At 45.1% G+C, this 8,240-nt stretch overlaps 1 non-coding gene across 1 annotated transcript; it reads left to right on the top strand.

Moving 5' to 3' along the window:
- Positions 1-1,259: 1,259 nt before the first annotated feature.
- On the top strand, positions 1,260-1,331 carry trnag-ucc (transfer RNA glycine (anticodon UCC)). Its single transcript has one exon. It is a non-coding gene; the product is annotated as a tRNA-Gly (tRNA).
- The last annotated feature ends 6,909 nt before the right edge of the window (positions 1,332-8,240 follow it).

An 8,240-nucleotide genomic window follows, 5' to 3' on the forward strand; every position in this document is an offset into this window, starting at 1 on the left:
CACTTTTACGGGTTAAATTCCATTTGCCACTGTTCCGCCCATCTGACCAAACCATCTATATCGTCCTGCAGACTGAGGCTGTCCTCCTCGCTATTTACCACCCTACCAATCTTTGTTTCATCAGCGAACTTACTGATCATACCTTTTACATTCATATCCAAGTCATTAATGTAGACCACAAACAGCAAGGGACCCAGCACCGATCCCTGTGGTACCCCACTGGCCACAGGCTTCCAGTCACAAAAACAAACTTCGACCATCACCCTCTGCCTTCTGCCACTAAGCCAGTTTATCGAGTCAGAGAGTTTCTTTGGCAGCAGCAAGGCCTGGATATCAGACAACACCCTGAGCGATGGTCACCCATCCCAGCAGCTTGTTGAGCTCCTCGTCGTTGCGGATGGCCAGCTGCAGGTGTCTGGGGATGATGCGGGTCTTCTTGTTTGTCCCGGGCCGCGTGGCCGGCCAGCTCGAGGATTTCAGCCGTCAGATACTCGATGCACAGCAGCGAGATAGACAGGGGCTCCGGCACCCACACGTTCAGCATAGTTCCCCTTTCGCAGGAGCCTGTGAACACGGGTAACAGGGAACTGCAGTCCGCCCCGAGATGAGCGAGACTTGGCCTTCGACAGAGCTTTACCGCCGGTTTTTCCTCTTCCAGACATTTCCACAATCTCACAAACACTTTTACAACGAATGAAGAAATCCTCCCGCACTCGCCCTTCTTATACCTTCTGGAGGAGTACAGCGGGGGCACTTGTGATGGGTCTCTCTCAGAGTGTTTGCACTGCCCGCTCACCCTCACTGATATTCTAACTTTGAACTGCTGTAATATTGTCCTTTAGTAATATTGCTGCTCCTCCTCCTTTCCCTATTTCCCTGTCCTTTCTAAAGATCTGATAGACTTGAATATTAAGCTGCCATTCCTGCCCAGTTGGTGGTCAGGTCTCTGTAATGATTTAATGTAATTATTTAACTTTACTCAATGGCTGATGTGAGCTGTGGTAAAATGTATTTCCAGCTGGTCAAGTATTGCAGGTATCGACTATCTCTTCAGTCCGATATCAGGTGAACAATTACTGGCTGGTGTGGAATTTCCATTGATTGGGGGTTGGTGAAATCTACTGGGCGGAAACAGTAACTGCAACAGAGCGAGAAAGGATCCGTCAGAAACCAGTTCAAATGAAGAACAAAATCCAACAGCCTGCAGTGTCTGTTCAGGATCTGATGTTTGGGAACTTCTTTATTGTTGGTTATTTTCAGCGATGGTGGTATAGTGGTGAGCATAGCTGCCTTCCAAGCAGTTGACCTGGGTTCGATTCCCGGCCATCGCAATTAAGTGTTCTTATTAGTTTATTTCCATCAGAAACTCTTAAGTTTGCAATCGAATTTGATGCATATCAGTTGGATATTGTTTCCAAAACATAATCGGGTGTAATTATAGTAAAATATTTTCAACCTTCATTTCTTCTCCCGGTAGAAGCAAAAGAGGAAAAACATGCTGGAAATACTGAGTTGCCAAGGGTCTAATGAGAGTGAGGAAGGGAAATGATATGTTCGCCTTTATTGTAAGGGTGTTGGAATATAAGAGTAAGGAGGTCTTGCTGCAATTGTAGTATGAGGAAATATTGTGTAAAATTGGCCAAAATTCGGTGGAGTTTCGAAGAATGAGAGGTGATCGCATTGAAATGTATAAAATTCTTAGACGGCTTGACAGGGTAGATGCTGAGAGTCTGATTCCCGTGGCTGGAGAGTCAAGAACTAGAGCTCATAGTCTCAAGATAAGGGGTCGGCCATTTAGGACCGACATGAGGAAACATTTCTTCACTCAAAGGATTGTGAATCTTTGGAATTCTCTACACCCCAGAGGGCTGTGGATGCTCAGTCGTTGAGATATATTCAAAGCTGAGATCGATAGATTTTCGGACTCTTGGGGAATCAAGGGATATGGGGATCGGGCGGGAAAGTGGAGTTGAGATGGAAGATCAGCCATGACCTTATTGAATGGTGGAGCAGGCTCGCGGGGCCATATGGCCCATTCTGCTCCTATTTCTTATGTTCTTATGTGGAGAACCTTGTATCCCAGTGGGCTGACGACACTAAGTTAGCTGGCACAGAAAGCATGATCGATGGGAGCAGAAAGTTGCAAAGGGACATTGATAGATTAGGTGAGTGGGTGAAACTGTGGCAGGTGGAGTTCAATGTGGGGAAGTGTGAGGTCATCCCCTTTGGACCATAAAACGACAGAGCAGAGTATTTTCTAAATGGCAAGAAACTAGGAACTGTGGGGGAGGAGAGAGATTTTGTGGTCCAAGAACAGAAATCACGAAAAAAAGGTTAAAATAATGATGAAATTTTGATCTTTTTCTCAAGGGAACTTGAATAAAAAGGAGTGGAAGTTTTGTCCCAGTTATACAGAGCTCTGGTTAGACCTCATTTCGAGTACAGTGTTCAGTTCTGGGCACCGCACTCTCTACAATGGCTTGGAATGAAAAGGGTTTTTTTCTCTTTGGGATTCTATGCAATGGGAGGGAATCAGAAAGGGTTTGGTCTTTTCGGATTTTTTCCAGTGGCTGTGAATGAGAAAGGGTTTGCTCCATTGGGATTCCTTCTGCGTGCTCTTGCGTTTACTGGGGAGACCTGCATGTTGTTATTTTGCTTTGTGTTTAAATTTGTGCCCCCTCGTTTGAACCGAAAAAGAAAAGCATAAACACAATGGAACATGGAAAGGAAATTCGTCAGATATCAGGTTATCAGTGGAGCTTATAGGGCAGGTAACTGCTCACCAGAGAATGCTGAGCCAGATGGACAATACAAGCTCACTGTCATGAAATGGGTACGGTCACAATACAAACCCAGGAAAATCAAATGAAGCTTAACTGGACATGAAATAAAAAAGTGCAAATATTTATTTCATAAAGAGACAATATGTCACAGGCAGTTTTGTAATCAGAAATTGTGATTGTATGACATTGATTGGTTGAATATTGGACTGAAGTTTACATTCACGTCTTTGTTAGTAATTTCCATTGGGCAGATGACAGGCAGTCATTTCACAGGTAATTTCGATTTGGGCAAATGAGAGGCAGTCATTTCACAGGTAATTTCCATTGGGCAGATGGCAGGCAGTCATTTCACAGGTAATTTCCATTGGGCAGATGGCAGGTAGTCATTCGAAAGATAATTTCCATTGGGCAGATGGCAGGTAGTCATTCAACAGGTAATTTCCATTGGGCAGATGGCAGGCAGTCATTTCACAGGTAATTTCCATTGGGCAGATGGCAGGCAGTCATTTCACAGGTAATTTCCATTGGGCAGATGACAGGCAGTCATTCGCAGGTAATTTCCATTGGGCAGATGAAAGGCAATCATTTCACAGGTAATTTCCATTGGGCAGATGGCAGGCAGTCATTTCACAGGTAATTTCCTTTGGGCATATGGCAGGTAGTCATTGGACAGGTAATTTCCATTGGGCAGATGGCAGGTATTCATTTCACAGGTAATTTCCGTTGGGCAGATGGCAGGCAGTCATTTCACAGGTAATTTCCGTTGGGCAGATGGCAGGCAGTCATTTCACTGGTAAATTCCATTGGGCAGATGGCAGGTAGTCATTTCACAGGTAATTACCATTGGGCAGATGGCAGGCAGTCATTTCACAAGCAATTTCCATTGGGTAGATGGCAGGCAGTCATTTCATATGTAATCTCCATTGGGCAGATGGCAGGCAGTCATTTCACAGGTAATTTCCATTGGGCAGATGGCAGGCAGTCATTTCACAGGTAAATTCCATTGGGCAGATGGCAGGCAGTCATTTGAAAGGTAATTTCCACTGGGCAGATGAAAGGCAGTCATTTCACAGGCAATTTCCATTGGGCAGATGGCAGGCAGTCATTTCACAGGTAATTTACATTGGGCAGATGGAAGGCAGTCATTCCACAGGTAATCTCCATTGGGCAGATGGCATGCAGTCATTTCACAGGTTATTTCCATTCGGCAGATGACACTCAGTCATTTCACAGGTAATTTACATTGGGCAGATGGCAGGCAGTCATTTCACAGGTAATTTCCATTGGGCAGATGGCAGGCAGTCATTTCACAGGTAATTCCCATTGGGCAGATGGCAGGCAGTCATTTGACAGGTCATTTCTATTGTGCAGATGGCAGACAGTCATTTCACAGGTAATTTCCATTGGGTAGATAACAGGCAGTCTTTTGACAGGTAATTTCCATTGGGCAGATGGCAGGCAGTCATTTCACAGTTAATTTCCATTGGGCAGATGACAGGCAGTCATTTCACAGGTAATTTCCATTGGGCAGATGGCAGGCAGTCATTTCACAGGTAATTTCCATTGGGCAGATTGCAGGCAGTCATTTCACAGGTAAGTTCCTTTGGGCAGATGACAGGCAGTCATTTCACAGGTAATTTCCATTGGGCAGATGACAGGCAGTCATTCGCAGGTAATTTCCATTGGGCAGATGAAAGGCAAATCATTTCACAGGTAATTTCCATTGGGCAGATGGCAGGCAGTCATTTCACAGGTAATTTCCATTGGGCAGATGGCATGCAGTCATTTCACAGGTTATTTCCATTGGGCAGATGACACGCAGTCATTTCACAGGTAATTTACATTGGGCAGATGGCAGGCAGTCATTTCACAGGTAATTTACATTGGGCAGATGGCAGGCAGTCATTTCACAGGTAATTTCCATTGTGCAGATGACAGGCAGTCATTTCACAGGTAATTTCCTTTGGGCAGATGGCAGGCAGTCATTTCACAGGTAATTTCCATTGGGCAGATTGCAGGCAGTCATTTCACAGGTAATTTCCTTTGGGCAGATGACAGGCAGTCATTTCACAGGTAATTTCCATTGGGCAGATGTCAGGCTGTCATTCGCAGTTAATTTCCATTGGGCAGATGAAAGGCAATCATTTCACAGGTAATTTCCATTGGGCAGATGGCAGGCAGCCATTTCACAGGTAATTTCCATTGGGCAGATGACAGGCAGTCATTTCACAGGTAATTACCATTGGGCAGATGACAGACAGTCATTTCACAGGTAATTTCCATTGGGCAGATGGCAGGCAGTCATTTCACAGGTAATTTCCATTGGGCAGATGGCAGGTAGTCATTCGAAAGATAATTTCCATTGGGCAGATGGCAGGTAGTCATTCAACAGGTAATTTCCATTGGGCAGATGGCAGGCAGTCATTTCACAGGTAATTTCCATTGGGTAGATAAAAGGCAGTCAGTTGACAGGTAATTTCCATTGGGCAGATGGCAGGCAGTCATTTCACAGGTAATTTCCATTGGGCAGATGACAGGCAGTCATTTCACAGGTAATTTCCATTGGGCAAATGACAGGCAGTCATTTCACAGGTAATTTCCATTGGGCAGATGGCAGTCAGTCATTTCACAGGTAATTTCCATTGGGCAGATGGCAGGTAGTCATTCGAAAGATAATTTTCATTGGGCAGATGGCAGGTAGTCATTCAACAGGTAATTTCCATTGGGCAGATGGCAGGCAGTCATTTCACAGGTAATTTCCATTGGGCAGATGGCAGGCAGTCATTTCACAGGTAATTTCCATTGGGCAGATGACAGGCAGTCATTCGCAGGTAATTTCCATTGGGCAGATGAAAGGCAATCATTTCACAGGTAATTTCCATTGGGCAGATGGCAGGCAGTCATTTCACAGGTAATTTCCATTGGGCATATGGCAGATAGTGATTGGACAGGTAATTTCCATTGGGCAGATGGCAGGTAGTCATTTCACAGGTAATTTCCGTTGGGCAGATGGCAGGCAGTCATTTCACAGGTAATTTCCGTTGGGCAGATGGCAGGCAGTCATTTCACTGGTAAATTCCATTGGGCAGATGGCAGGTAGTCATTTCACAGGTAATTACCATTGGGCAGATGGCAGGCAGTCATTTCACAAGCAATTTCCATTGGGTAGATGGCAGGCAGTCATTTCATATGTAATCTCCATTGGGCAGATGGCAGGCAGTCATTTCACAGGTAATTTCCATTGGGCAGATGGCAGGCAGTCATTTCACAGGTAAATTCCATTGGGCAGATGGCAGGCAGTCATTTGAAAGGTAATTTCCACTGGGCAGATGAAAGGCAGTCATTTCACAGGCAATTTCCATTGGGCAGATGGCAGGCAGTCATTTCACAGGTAATTTACATTGGGCAGATGGAAGGCAGTCATTCCACAGGTAATCTCCATTGGGCAGATGGCATGCAGTCATTTCACAGGTTATTTCCATTCGGCAGATGACACTCAGTCATTTCACAGGTAATTTACATTGGGCAGATGGCAGGCAGTCATTTCACAGGTAATTTCCATTGGGCAGATGGCAGGCAGTCATTTCACAGGTAATTCCCATTGGGCAGATGGCAGGCAGTCATTTGACAGGTCATTTCTATTGTGCAGATGGCAGACAGTCATTTCACAGGTAATTTCCATTGGGTAGATAACAGGCAGTCTTTTGACAGGTAATTTCCATTGGGCAGATGGCAGGCAGTCATTTCACAGTTAATTTCCATTGGGCAGATGACAGGCAGTCATTTCACAGGTAATTTCCATTGGGCAGATGGCAGGCAGTCATTTCACAGGTAATTTCCATTGGGCAGATTGCAGGCAGTCATTTCACAGGTAAGTTCCTTTGGGCAGATGACAGGCAGTCATTTCACAGGTAATTTCCATTGGGCAGATGACAGGCAGTCATTCGCAGGTAATTTCCATTGGGCAGATGAAAGGCAAATCATTTCACAGGTAATTTCCATTGGGCAGATGGCAGGCAGTCATTTCACAGGTAATTTCCATTGGGCAGATGGCATGCAGTCATTTCACAGGTTATTTCCATTGGGCAGATGACACGCAGTCATTTCACAGGTAATTTACATTGGGCAGATGGCAGGCAGTCATTTCACAGGTAATTTACATTGGGCAGATGGCAGGCAGTCATTTCACAGGTAATTTCCATTGTGCAGATGACAGGCAGTCATTTCACAGGTAATTTCCTTTGGGCAGATGGCAGGCAGTCATTTCACAGGTAATTTCCATTGGGCAGATTGCAGGCAGTCATTTCACAGGTAATTTCCTTTGGGCAGATGACAGGCAGTCATTTCACAGGTAATTTCCATTGGGCAGATGTCAGGCTGTCATTCGCAGTTAATTTCCATTGGGCAGATGAAAGGCAATCATTTCACAGGTAATTTCCATTGGGCAGATGGCAGGCAGCCATTTCACAGGTAATTTCCATTGGGCAGATGACAGGCAGTCATTTCACAGGTAATTACCATTGGGCAGATGACAGACAGTCATTTCACAGGTAATTTCCATTGGGCAGATGGCAGGCAGTCATTTCACAGGTAATTTCCATTGGGCAGATGGCAGGTAGTCATTCGAAAGATAATTTCCATTGGGCAGATGGCAGGTAGTCATTCAACAGGTAATTTCCATTGGGCAGATGGCAGGCAGTCATTTCACAGGTAATTTCCATTGGGTAGATAAAAGGCAGTCAGTTGACAGGTAATTTCCATTGGGCAGATGGCAGGCAGTCATTTCACAGGTAATTTCCATTGGGCAGATGACAGGCAGTCATTTCACAGGTAATTTCCATTGGGCAAATGACAGGCAGTCATTTCACAGGTAATTTCCATTGGGCAGATGGCAGTCAGTCATTTCACAGGTAATTTCCATTGGGCAGATGGCAGGTAGTCATTCGAAAGATAATTTTCATTGGGCAGATGGCAGGTAGTCATTCAACAGGTAATTTCCATTGGGCAGATGGCAGGCAGTCATTTCACAGGTAATTTCCATTGGGCAGATGGCAGGCAGTCATTTCACAGGTAATTTCCATTGGGCAGATGACAGGCAGTCATTCGCAGGTAATTTCCATTGGGCAGATGAAAGGCAATCATTTCACAGGTAATTTCCATTGGGCAGATGGCAGGCAGTCATTTCACAGGTAATTTCCATTGGGCATATGGCAGATAGTGATTGGACAGGTAATTTCCATTGGGCAGATGGCAGGTAGTCATTTCACAGGTAATTTCCGTTGGGCAGATGGCAGGCAGTCATTTCACAGGTAATTTCCGTTGGGCAGATGGCAGGCAGTCATTTCACTGGTAAATTCCATTGGGCAGATGGCAGGTAGTCATTTCACAGGTAATTACCATTGGGCAGATGGCAGGCAGTCATTTCACAAGCAATTTCCATTGGGTAGATGGCAGGCA

Source organism: Heptranchias perlo, unplaced genomic scaffold (genome assembly GCF_035084215.1).
Source record: "Heptranchias perlo isolate sHepPer1 unplaced genomic scaffold, sHepPer1.hap1 HAP1_SCAFFOLD_55, whole genome shotgun sequence".
NCBI lineage: Eukaryota > Metazoa > Chordata > Chondrichthyes > Hexanchiformes > Hexanchidae > Heptranchias > Heptranchias perlo.